This window comes from Macaca mulatta, chromosome 16 (genome assembly GCF_049350105.2).
Source record: "Macaca mulatta isolate MMU2019108-1 chromosome 16, T2T-MMU8v2.0, whole genome shotgun sequence".
Lineage (NCBI taxonomy): Eukaryota > Metazoa > Chordata > Mammalia > Primates > Cercopithecidae > Macaca > Macaca mulatta.
The window spans coordinates 10,559,536-10,572,507 of NC_133421.1; the positions used below are offsets into that span (position 1 = coordinate 10,559,536).

The window sequence follows — 12,972 nt, forward strand, 5'->3', positions numbered from 1 at the left end:
GAAAGTGCTGGGATGACAGGCATGAGCCACCACTCCTGGTCCCAAAGACACATTTGTAAGAGGGTGAGCCTGAGTTAAGGGCATAATCATTGAACACTGAAATGACGGAGTGCATATTAAATGTGCTTTGCCTGTGACCCCGGCAGGTCCACCTCTTAGTACCCACCCTAGAGAAACACACATGTGCACAAAAAGGCATGTGCAAGTGCGTTTGTCCCAGACTTGTTGGTAATAGATACATCAATCAATCACCAGTAAGTCTGGGACAGACACACTTGCACATATATATGAGAGAGAAGGAGAGAGAAACCTTAACATCTACCAATAAGGAAATGGTTGTACACTAAATCAGTGTATTCATGCTTTAGAATACAATGCTGCAGGTAAAAATATAAATCTAGAGCTGGGTGTAGTGGCACATGTCAGTAGTCCCAGCTATGCGGGAGCCTGAGGTAGGAAGATAGCTTGAGCTCAGGAGTTCAAGGCCAGCCTGGGCAACATAACAAGACCCTGTCTCTAAGACAAATAAACATAAACCCATAAACCCATCTGTGTACTCACGGACAGGACTCCATGATGTACAGAGTATGGTACCACTTGTGTATCCAGACAAAATCCTACCTAATCCATGATGGACACAGAGCCCTTGGGCTGAGGGGCCACATCCTTACCACCTCTCTATTCCTGTGGCAGCTCTGGCCTCTCATAGCTGCTTCTGAAATAGCATTGGTTTCAGGGAATTTATGACTTCACTGACTTTGCTGTTATTATGTGGATTAAGAACCAGGCCCAAAGTTGATTCTTTCTCATTGTTGAACTTGGATGATGATGCACTTGGCAAACTGTAGCCCGTGGGCCAAATTCTGTCTGTTGCCTGTTTTTGTAAATAAACTCTTATTGGAACACAGCCACGCCCATTTGTTTATGTATTGTCTATGGCCGCTTTCCCTACAACAGCAGGACTGAGTTGTTGCAACAGAGACCATGTGGCCTCCAAAGGCTAAAATACTTATTATCTGGCTCTTTACAGAAAAATGTGTTGACCCTTCTCCTAAGCCTTTCTCCTAGACCCGCTCTCTTTCTTCCAATACTGGGGAAAATGGAAAGGAATTAGCCCTTCCTGCTGCTACTGTGTTACTCAGGGGGTTTGGGAGAGCTGTTCTAAAAGCTCTGGACTAATGATTACTTTGTCAGAAATTAATCAATTAAGAAAGTCACTGCATTCCCTTGCCTCTCCAACACCCAAATTTAAGTCTTGCAGCAGAAGTTCTATATAAAGCAGGTCCCCTGTGGACATTGCTGTAGAACTTTTGAAAATGAGTACCTCTCCCCTCCCTCCCTCCTCCAGCAGATTTGGGTTCCCTGGAGGACAAGGACTCCGACTGTTATCTTTGTGTCCTCAGGGTCTAGCAGGATGCTGGCACATTGCAGATGCTTAATACATAGACAGTGGATAAATACATCAATGACCAATATGAAAAAAGAGACAGCCACCTTCAGCTTCTTGCTTTTGAGGCAGGCTATTTAGAGAGCACGAATAAGAAATGAAGGAAATCTGGCCGGGCACGGTGGCTCACGCCTGTCATCCCAGCACTTTGGGAGGCCGAGGCGGGCGGATCATGAGGTCAGGAGATCGAGACCATCCTGGTTAACACGATGAAACCCTGTCTCTACTAAAAATACAAAAAATTAGCCAGGTGTGGTGGCGGGCGCCTGTGGTCCCAGCTACTTGGGAGGCTGAGGCAGGAGAATGGTGTGAACCTGGGAGGCGGAGCTTGCAGTGAGCCAAGATTGTGCCACTGCCCTCCAGCCTGGGCGACAGAGCCAGACTCCGTCTCAAAAAAAAAAAAAAAAAGGAAAAAGAAATGAAGGAAATCTGTTAACCCAAATGAAATGATGACCAGTTGTACAAAGGGCCAGCAAATGGCTCATGGAGCTTGTGGCTTCACGGGTGAAAAGGGAGTGTCTAGCCTCCCTTAACTGGGGCTTATGAAGGTGGGCCATGCTTCAGCCACACCAGGTCAGGCACATAGTCCCCGTCACTCAAGGACATGTGCTTGAGTGCCTTGGGTTGCGGAGTTGCCTTTCCCAGGGACTGGGTGGTCTCGCGTTTGCCTTGAAAGGGATCCCCGTGGGGTGCCTGACATCTGATTTATTTTAGATACTGTGATGGTAAATGCGAGGCTGCTGTGAAAAAGGAGACTCCCGCCTGATGGGAACGAAGGGCGGACAGTGAACACTGATTCTCTCTCCCGGAGAAAGAACCTAGCAACTGGGTTAGCATTTCCAGAAGGCTTTTTGTCTGATTCACTAGCTGGTTTCAGCAGCAGAGTGATTATCTAGAACAATGTGCCACACAGAGTGGATCCCCGACGAGCCGAAATGTTCAGTTCAGGAGGAATCACTTATTCAGGCCTGCCCGAGGCATGGAAACACGAGAGCCCGCCTTGTGAGAAGCCGCTTGCCCAGGTTGGCCCGACCTGCCTCACGGGAGAATTGGCTTCTACTTTCTCTTTGAACAAGGATGGAGGGTGAATGGAAGGCGGGGCGGCGAGGGAAGGATTAAACCCCCCTGTTTGTTCTATAATGGGGATATTCATCTTGCCTTGTAGAGGGGGGTCTTTTACTGGAATGAAAAAGTTTCCCCCATACAGTATCCATCAAAAGGTGCCCTTATGAGGCAGAAAGAAAGGAGGAGGGAGAGAAATCGTTCAGAACAAGAGTGGGAGAATGAGAAGACATGCTAAATATCTGAAATAAGAGAGCACCGTGAGTTTGGCGAGCTCGCAGGGAGATTACGCCAAGTGGCAGGGGCGATGAGGGGCTGCGTTTCAGCCTGAGCCTCTCGGTGGGCCCGGAGCCGGAGTCCGTCCATCAGGAACACAAGCCCCCAGCCGGGCAGCACAACGAAAGCTTTGGGATGCTAATGGCCCTTTAGGAATGCTAAATGGAGCATTTCTGTCGCAACAAAGGGGCAAAATGAGGGGAGAAAGGAATTTTAGTTTTGAAGTTTCCTTAGGGGAGGGCTAAACAATGGCGGTTTAAATGGACAGTGTAAAAGTTTTATCTGCGTTATGAAAAAGAGGAATAGGGTACACATGCCCTCTTGGCAGCTTCTTGGTTGGGTTAAATGGCGAACAGAGCGGCTCGGTAGAGGCTGGCCTGGAATTTGCTGGGTTTCAGCCTCTCTGAGCGAAAGGGCAACAGTGTTGATTTGAGGACTGCTGTGTGGGTCCTATCTGATCCGAGACACTTCTGCCCATCTTGCTGTATTGATTCATGCACTCATTTATTCAGTCCATCCATTCACTTATTCATTCTCTCCTTCATTCATGACTCATCCATTCACTCACTCAAACAATAACTGGTTATTGAACACCCACTGCGTCCAGGCAGAATGGAACCACTGCCTGCACCACGATGGACAGGCCATCTCTGCTCTCATAAAGCTGATGCTGTATCCGGGTTGAGCAGCAGAAGTAAAAGAAGTGATGGTAGTGACTGGAGGGCAGCATTTAGACAAGGCACCAGGTGAGGCCTATCTCAGGAGGGGCCATTTGACCCGAGACCTGAATGAAGAGAAGGAGCCAGCCCTGCGGAGACTGGAGGTGAGACCATTTCAGGTCAAGAGAAGACGTGGGGAGGTCCTGGTGCGGGAAGGAGCTTGCCACGTTTAAGCAACAGAGGAAAGGCCAGTGGGGAGGAAGGTGGGAAGAGGAGAGGAAGGCAGGATGGGTGCCATCTTGATGGGTTTGATGGGAAGGCAGACATTTTTTTTTTTTGAAACAGGGTCTCTGTCACCCGCACTAGAGTGCAGTGACGCAGTCATGCCTCACTGCAGCCTCAAACTCCCAGGCTCAGGTGATCCTCCTGCCTCAGCCTCCAGAGTAGCTGGGACTACAGGTGCATGCCATTATGCCTGGCTCATTTTTATTTATTTGTTTTTTGTTGTTGTTGTTTTTGAGACTGAGTTTCACTCTCGTTGACCAGGCTGGAGTGCAATGGCATGATCTCTGCTCAGTGCAGCCTCAACCTCCCAGGCTCAGGTGATCCTCCTGCCTCAGACTCCAGAGTAGCTGGGACTACAGGTGTGCACCATTATGCCTGGCTAATTTTTGGTTTTTTGTGTTTTTTTTTTTCTTTTCTTTTTTCTTTTCTTTTCTTTTTTTTCTTTTTTTTTTTTTTGAGACAGTTTCCCTCTTGTTGCCCAGTCTGGAGTGCAATGGTGTGATCTCTGCTCACTGCAACCTCCACCTCCCGGGTTCAAGTGATTCTCCTGCCTCAGCCTCCCGAGTAGCGGGATTACAGGCATGTGCCACCATGCCTAACTAATTTTTGTATTTTTAGTAGAGACGGGGTTTTACCATGTTGTCCAGGCTGGTCTCAAACTCCTGCCCTCAAGTGATCTGCCTGCCTCAGCCTCCCAAAGTGTTGGGATTACAGGTGTGAGCCACTGTGCCCAGCTGAGTGCCGCCATCTTGATGGTTTTGATGGGGAGCTGCCATCTTGTGGGCATGGTGAGGAGTTAGATTTAATTTTGAGGTCTATGGGAAGCCATGAGAGAATTTTAGATAGGATGGTGGTCTGTCTTTCTGTTTGTTGGTGGCTATTGGGTACAAAGCAGAAGCAGGGAAGGTCCCTGGGCTGGACAATCTTGAGTTAGAGACCATCAAGTAGGTCTGGCTCAACAGCTCTGATCTAGTAGCTGGTCAGCCTCAGGTAGAGTGTGTGAGGTGCTGAGTGATGGCCTGGGGCAGTTTGGGGCCAAGGAAGGGCACTCTTGATCTGTGAGCACCGTCCAGAATGAGGCCACAGCCCAGCTCACTGGAAACATACCCTGGAGTGGGATGTCCTGGGGTATGATGTGAGCACTTAACCCAGGCTCTGCTCAGAGCTAGAAGCAGGAGCTCTACCCCGTGAGATGTGGCAGTGGCTTTTTGAAGGAAGAACTAATGGGGCGTGGGACTGGTCCAGCATCACGGATGAAGAGATGCTGGAGAGATGAGCTAGTGAAGATAATGCCTGTCATGCCTACGTGCTTGCTGTGTGCCCCCTGTCTCGTCCCTTCAACAGAGGCCCTTCTGTGATGTTATAAGGGCAAGCGCTTTTTATCCTTAGGATTCTTTCTCCATGCAAAATCTTAAGTGGAAACTCAGTGGGGAAAACAAGCAAAATTCGGACTGTTGTGACTGAAGAAGGTGTTGTTGAGGTGGGGGCTGGAGTGTACCCCCTTCTCCCCCTCACCCCGCAGAACCCTGTCCTCTTCTTTTTGCTCCCCCACTTCACCCCCAGCACGACCAAAGGACCCCTGTGGTTCCCAGGGACACAGTTTGTCAAGAGAGGCCTGGGACCAACATATGCAACCTTATTTTGCTCCCACTGAATTTGCTGTATAAACAGCTAGCATTTGGGGTATGTTGGCTGAAATAATTTCATCACTTAATCCTCAGTTTTACGTGTGACTGGTTGATTGCACACAGATCCTGTGACCCCTGAGTCTGTTTCCTCGTGATTGCCCGGGCTTATCACTGTCTTGTTTGCTTTCTGCTCTTCCCCGGGGTTTGCTTTCCAGGGGCAGTTGTGCGACCTGCCTGCCTCTTGGTGACCTCCTTTTCACTCTGGGAAACACTCCTTCATCTCCCTGTTTTCATTGATTTCTCAGGTATTTTCCATTCTGTAATACTTTGGCTGCCGTTTGTTCCTTGTTTTTAGAAAATTCATCTGCTGGTTTCTGTTTACAAAACATCCTCCTTTAAACCATGAGGCAGGAAGTCGGGATTGCTGCCCCACCACGAAGCTGGCCCCATGATCAGGTTCCACGTAAGGACTTTTTGCAGAAAATGATACGTGGCTCCTTTAAGTGCCACACTTTTAATTTCATGGGAATCGTATTTTTACAGGTCAAATATTATAGACTACTTATTTGGCCAGGTAAAAACATTGCCAATTCACTTTTAAAATTTTTAAATGTTTCTCCCATCATCTATTTATTTATTTTTGGAGACAGAGTCTCGCTCTGTTGCCCAGGCTGGAGTGCGGCGGCACGATCTTAGCTCACTGCAACCTCCGCCTCCTGGATTCAAGCGATTCTCCTGCCTCAGCCTCCTGAGTAGCTGGGACTACAGGCACATGCCACCATGCCTGGCTGATTTTTTGTATTTTTAGTAGAAACGGGGATTTGCCATGTTCCCCAGGCTGATCGCAAACTCCTGAGCTCGGGCAAATCCACCTGCCTTGGACTCCCAAAGTGCTGGGATTACAGGCATGAGCCACCATGTCCATCCTATTTATTTATTTTTTATTTCAGTAGCTGTTGGGGTACATGTGGTTTTTGGTTACATGGATGAATTCTGTCGTGGTGACTTCTGAGATTTTAGTGCATCATCTGAATCATTTTTGAACAACAATTTTTCTGAAATGCATTTTTATATTTACCTGCCTTTTTAAACAGAGCTCAAATGTCATCTAACCCTTTCTTAATGACTCAGGTCATTCATACGAACATTAGTTAGTGCATCCTATTGAATGCTGTATATAGAAGTATGTAGGTTTCTGTGTTCTGGCCCTAAGTGGCCCCACATGGCCAAGTCTTAAGAGTTAACATTGTGTGTTAAAAGTCTCACCTTTCTTATCCATAAAATGGGGATTATTATATCGACCTTATAGGATACCTTATAGGATTTAGGATTTTTGCAAGGCTTAGGGTCCACGTAAGATCCTTGGCCCATGGTAGGCACTCAAAAAAGAAAGAAAGAAGGAAAGAAAGAAAGAAAGCAGGAAGGAAGGAAGGAAGGAAAGAAGGAAAGAAGGAAGGAAAGAAAGAGGGAGGGAGGGAAGAAGTAGCTTAGAGAAGAGAATGGAAAATAGCAGTAGATTCTTAGGAGCTAGATATTTTCCATCATGAGTTCTTTTGCTGGCTTTGACCATTTTTATTTTTTTTAGCCCCAGGTAACGAGAAGCTTGCCCCCACCTAGAGTTTGTCTTTAAGGAGTTGAAGGGAGCCAAACATGAGAGAGGCAGATGGTAGAGTGGTTTAAGAGCCTACCTTCTGGGGTTAGACTACCTGGGTTTGAATCCAGGCTCAGCCACTTCCTGCCTGTAACTCTGAGCAAGTTAAGTCTATGCATTTCAGAGTCCTCCTTTCAACAATGGAGATAATGATAGCACCTGTCTCAGAGGGCTGTTATGAGCATTGAATAATTTCATGCATGTAAAAGTGCATAGAACAGCACCTGGTACACAGTAAGCCCTCTATATTATCATTCATGGTGATGCCTATCTACTACATGGCCGGCACATGCTGAATCCTGGGTTTACTATGAGGGTGACTGAGGTGTGGTTCCTGCCCACAAATAACCCTGGGGAAAATGGAGCAGGTGCAGATGGAGTAACTTATGCATGTCCTCAAAAATCTGAACCTAGAATTGCAGTGTGACCCAGCAATGCCACTCCTAGGTATTCACACTGAAAATAGGTATTCGGACAAATACTTTTATATGAATGCTCATGGCAACATTATTCACGATAGCCAAAAGGTGGAAACCACCCACAGGTCCATGAACAAATGAATGAACAAATGAATGGATAAACAAAATGTGGTCTATCCACCCAACGTGATATCATTCAGCCATAAAAGGGAATGAAGTACAACTTAGATATGCTACGGTATGGAGGAACCACAAAAACAGTATGCCAAGTGAAAGAAGCCAGACACAAAAGGTCACATACGACATGGTTACATTTACGTGAAATGTCCAGAAGAGGTAAAGCAGATTAGTGATTGCCAGGGGCTGGAGGAAGGGGAAATGGGGAGTGACTGCCTGATGAGTTATAGAGTCTCCTTTAGGGAAGATGAAAACATTTTGAAACTAGACAGAGGTGATGGTTGTACAACATTGTGAATGTGCTAAATGCTACTGGACTGTCTATTTTAAATGATTTGTTTTATCTTTTGTGAATTTCACCTCAATTACAAAAAAAAAAAAAAAAAAAAAGACACTTGCCGATGGGAAGACTCATGAGGGCAAGTCTAAACCACCAGGGCCACGTATGGCTGAGTGAGCGTGTTTGGGAGCACTGGGGGCCAGGGAGGAGAGGGTCACGGTAGCAAAAATGGCACCTGTCAGAAGAAACTACACTTACTGCATACAGTGTGTTTGTGTGCAAATGGGAGTGTGTGTATATATGCAAAATACTAGCCATTATCATTAGAGTAGGATACATAATGATAGACGTACAGTTGGCCCTCAAACAACATGGGCTTGAACTTCGGGGATCCATTTATACGTGGATTTTCTTTCTCCTCTGCTATCCCGGAGTCAGCAAGACCCACCCCTCCTCTTCCTCCTCCTCCTCCTCAGCCTACTCAGTGTGAAGATGACAAGGATGAAGACCTTTAGGATGATCCACCTCCACTGAATGAATAGTAAATATGTTTTCTCTTCCTTAGAGTTTTCTTCATAACAGTTTCTTTTTTCTAACATGTTTTATTGTACGAATACAGTATCTAGGGCCAGGCGCGGTGGCTCACGCCTGTAATCCCAGCACTTTGGGAGGCCGAGAGGGGTGGATCACGAGGTCAGGAGATCGAGACCATCCTGGCTAACACTGTGAAACCCCGTCTCTACTAAGAATAAAAAATAAAAAAAATAGCCGGGTGTGGTGGCGGGCGCCTGTGGTCCCAGCTACTTGGGAGGCTGAGGCAGGAGAATGGCGTGAACCCGGGAGGCGGAGCTTGCAGTGAGCCAAGATCGTGCCACTGCATTGTAGCCTGGTGACAAAGAGAGACTCCATCTCAAAAAAAAATATATATATATATATATATATATGTATATATATGTATATAGTATCTAATACATAAAACATATAAAATATGTATTATTAACTGTTTATGTTATCTGTAAGGTTTCCAGTCAACAATAGGCTACTAGCAGTTCAGTTTTTGAGGAGTTAAAAGTTATACGTGGGTTTTTTACTGTATGGGGCGTTGGTGTCCCTAACTCTTGTGTTGTTCAGGGGTCAACTGTAAATATTATAACAGAAGATAACCAGCAGTGGAGGATGTCCATGGTAACTGTCAAATGAATGGTATTAACGTTGGGCTTCAGGAGGTGTGTAGCAAACAGCACAGGGAATCATAATATCTGTTTTGCCATTAGCCAGCTAGCTCTCAAGGGGGATAAAAAGGAGTAGGCAGGCTGGGTGCAGTGGCTCACACGTGTAATCCCAGCACTTTGGGAGGCCAAGGTGGGCAGATCACGAGGTTAAGAGATCGAGACCATCCTGGCCAACATGGTGAAACCCTGTCTCTACTAAAAATACAAAAATTAGCTGGGTGTGGCGGCGGGCACCTGTAATCCCACCTACTCAGGAGGCTGAGGCAGGAGAATCACTTGAACCCGGGAGGCGGAGGTTGCAGTGAGCCGAGATTGCGCCATTGCATTCCAGCCTGGGCAGCAGAGTGAGACTCCGTCTCAAAAAAAAAAAAAAAAAAAAAAAAGTAGGCAACAAAGGTTTAGGATGAAGGTATAATTTAAAAAGCATGAAGTTGAGAAAATTACTCAACCGCAGTGACCTCGGTTGAATCACGTTAGGTTGTTTGCTTTGCACAGGGGAAAGATCATCATGTTCTTTTGTAGTGGTAGAACCCTCTGGTCCAACCAACAGAGCCCCATGGTTTCTAGGGAGGTGGAGAAGGCCTGGTGGAGGAGGAAGGGGAGGGCTCAGTTCCTTTCTGGAAAATAGAGGACTTGAGTGGCAGTTGAAAAATAGAGTGAGAAAGGTGTCTGATTCTAGGCAGACGAGTGGAATGAGTGACAGTAGCCCAAAGGGTAAAGGGGAGTCTGGCCTTTCTAGGGAACATGTGTCAGTGAGATAGTTGGCTGGAACTTTGGCTCCCAGGGGGAGTATAGGAGGAGATGGAGCAGAGACCGGGTGTGGGCAAGGTGGTGGCCTGGCTAAGGAAGATGGGGTTTATCTAGGCAAGTGGTTATTACATTTTGGCCTGCTTCAGAGCCACAGATTGCTGGGCCCTTCCTCAAAGATAGGTTTGGACTGGGGCCTTAGGATTTGATGTCTAACAAGTGCCCAGGTGGTGTTGATACTGCTGGTCTGTCCACATTTGGAGAACCACTGGTAGGCGGTAGGCATCCAGGAGCAGTTTTTTGTTTTGTTTTTTGTTTTTTTTTTGAGATGGAGTTTCACTCTGCCGCCCAGGCTGGAGTGCGGTGGCATGGTCTTGGCTCACTGCAACCTCTGCCTCCTGGGTTCAAGCGATTCTCCCGCCTCAGCCTCCTGAGTGGCTGGGATTACAGGTGCGTGCCACCACGCCTGGCTAATTTTTGTATTTTTAGTAGAGACGGGGTTTCACCATGTTGGCCAGGCTGGTCTTGAACTCCTGACCTCGTGATCCGCCCACCTTGGCCTCCCAAAGTGTTGGGATTACAGGCGTGAGCCACCACGCCCGGCCAGGAGCAGTTTTTAGCAGGGGACAGGCCTGACGGAATGGCATAAACCATGGCCACTGGATATGGCTGTGAGAGCAGTCACTCATTAAATCAGGTGGTTTTGTTCCTGAATCAATCTTGCATCTCAGTAGATTTTTAGTCCCCGAGGCTCAGACTGCCAACAAAAAATCTTTCAGGGCATTGTAATATTTTGATGACCACAGACTTCCTTGGAATGAAGTTGTCCCAATTCCAAATGAGGGGCCACAGCCTAATACAAGATTTTTATTCCCCTTTCCGGGTTGGAGAAGCCATCTAGGAAAATGCTGTTTCTGTACCTAAAGTGTTGGGATTTTCAGATTGTTTTTGTGAGTTATAGACACACGGAGTGGCATACTTGAACTTAGACCCTTTCTGCAAATGTCAGGCTGTATGATAATTGAGCCAGAATGTTGCTCTAGCTTTTTGACACATTTTTTGAGACCCCCCCATCCAGTATTCCCATACAGAAATAAGTCTCCTCCAGGTGTGCACTTAACGCTCGCTTCTTTGCAGCCAGGGGAACCTTTAGCTAAGGAAAAAAAAAAGCCCTCCTACCCTTGGTTTCAAAAGGTTTTGAAATGCTAATTCACAGCCATGAAGCATTCTGACAACCTGGAATGTTATTCGGGGCAATCAGGCACCTTGATTATTACAGAAGTGTGAAAGGTAAATTGCTGCTACCCAAGAAGTCACCCAGCTTTTCAAGAGAAACCTCAGAAAAATAGCACATAAAATTATGTTCGGGGATTACATTTCATGTATCGTGTGATGGGGTGCTCTGACACCCAGCCTGTCTGTAGGTGTCACAATGTCAGCTCGTAGTAGAAATCTAACAGCATTTGCCAGCTTCGCCCTTAAGTAAAAAAAAAATAATAATAATAATACAAGATTGTGGGAAACATTTTCAGAATGTGTTGTATGCCTATGTAAAATCTGAAAGTACATCTTTTTGAGCTTCTACTTTTCCTATTTTCCACTGAGAAATCCTTTCCCAGAGATGAGACTATGTTTTCTTTTTTTTCAAAGAGAAAGACTATTTTTTATTTATCCTATAGTCTTTTACAGGTATTATCATTAATGACTTTTTTTTTTTTTTTTTTTTTTGACTGAGTTTTGCTCTTGTTACCCAGGCTGGAGTGCAGTGGTACAATCTCGGCTCACAGCAACATCCGCCTCCTGGGTTCAAGCGATTCTCCTGCCTCAGCCTCCTGAGTAGCTGGGATTACAAGCATGCGTCACCAGGCCCAGCTATTTGAGTGTGTGTGTGTGTGTGTGTGTGTGTGTGTGTGTGTGTGTGTTTTTAGTAGAGACAGGATTTCATCATGTTGGCCAGGCTGGTCTCGAACTCCTGACCTCAGGGGATCCACCTGCCTCTGCCTCCCAACGTGTAGGGATTACAGACATGAGCCACCGCTCCCGGCCCATTAATGACTTTTAAAGCTTTGTTGTATTTTGCTACAATAAGCACAAAATGGTGTTTCTCCATGGTCCAAGCTCAAAGTCAGGATTTATTCCATAATCCAAAAGTTCCACATTCAGCTATGAAAGAGGTAAGTGCAGGTTTTTTTTTTTTTTTTTTTTTTTTTTTTTTTTTTGAGACGGAGTCTCGCTGTCTCCCAAGCTGGAGTGCAGTGGCTGCAAGCTCCGCCTCCCGGGTTCACGCCATTCTCCTGCCTCAGCCTCCCGAGTAGCTGGGACTACAGGCGCCTGCCACCACGCCCGGCTAGTTTTTTGTATTTTTAGTAGAGACGGGGTTTCACCGTGTTAGCCAGGATGGTCTAGATCTCCTGACCTCATGATCCGCCCGCCTCGGCCTCCCCAAGTGCTGGGATTACAGGCGTGAGCCACAAAGATTTTTTTTTTTTAGCCAAGGCAGATACATGCCTCGAGGAAGGAGCTGTTGTCACTTCCACCTGCTTATGAGAATGAGGGAAACCCATCTCATTTGCTTTTCCTTACTGGGTTTTCCAGTATGATTTATTTATTTTTTGAATTACTGAGTAAGAAATGCAAGCATCCTAATTGTAATGGTCCCTTTTTTTGTTACAATAGCTTGTTCAAGGTCTGGTGGGTAGCTGTAGTTGATTGCACTGCTTGGAGGAACAGGAAAGGGGTTATATTGTTTGTAGGTACGTGGAAACCAAACAATCCATGGGGAAGAAAGTGAGTAGCTGTTTAGGGTCATTTGCATGTAAATCCTTGCATCCATTCATTCATTCCTCCATGCTCTATCCATGCATCCATCCACCCACCCACTTCTCCTCTAACTGGCCAGCCTTCTCCTCTAACTGACCTCCACATCCAGGAGCTCGCCCCAGGGTTCTCCCCTCCCTTCCCTCTACACGGTCTCTCTGTAAATGATCTCTGCCATTTTCATGGCTTTACATAAAGCGATGCCAAACCTCTCCGTTTTACCTCTCTGGCCCTGACTTCTCTTTTGAGCTTCAGACCCCACAGCTCCCCATTTCTCACCATCACATGGATG

At 46.5% G+C, this 12,972-nt stretch overlaps 1 protein-coding gene and 1 long non-coding RNA gene across 6 annotated transcripts in view; both read left to right on the plus strand.

The window, feature by feature from the left end:
- Nucleotides 1-12,972, plus strand: part of NTN1 (netrin 1) — a 245,339-nt gene that overhangs the window by 52,674 nt on the left and 179,693 nt on the right. The gene's annotated exons all lie outside the window — the stretch shown is intronic.
- Nucleotides 4,152-6,805, plus strand: LOC144335332 (uncharacterized). The gene is made up of 2 exons (XR_013406107.1): nt 4,152-4,210; nt 4,464-6,805. It is a non-coding gene; the product is annotated as an uncharacterized LOC144335332 (long non-coding RNA).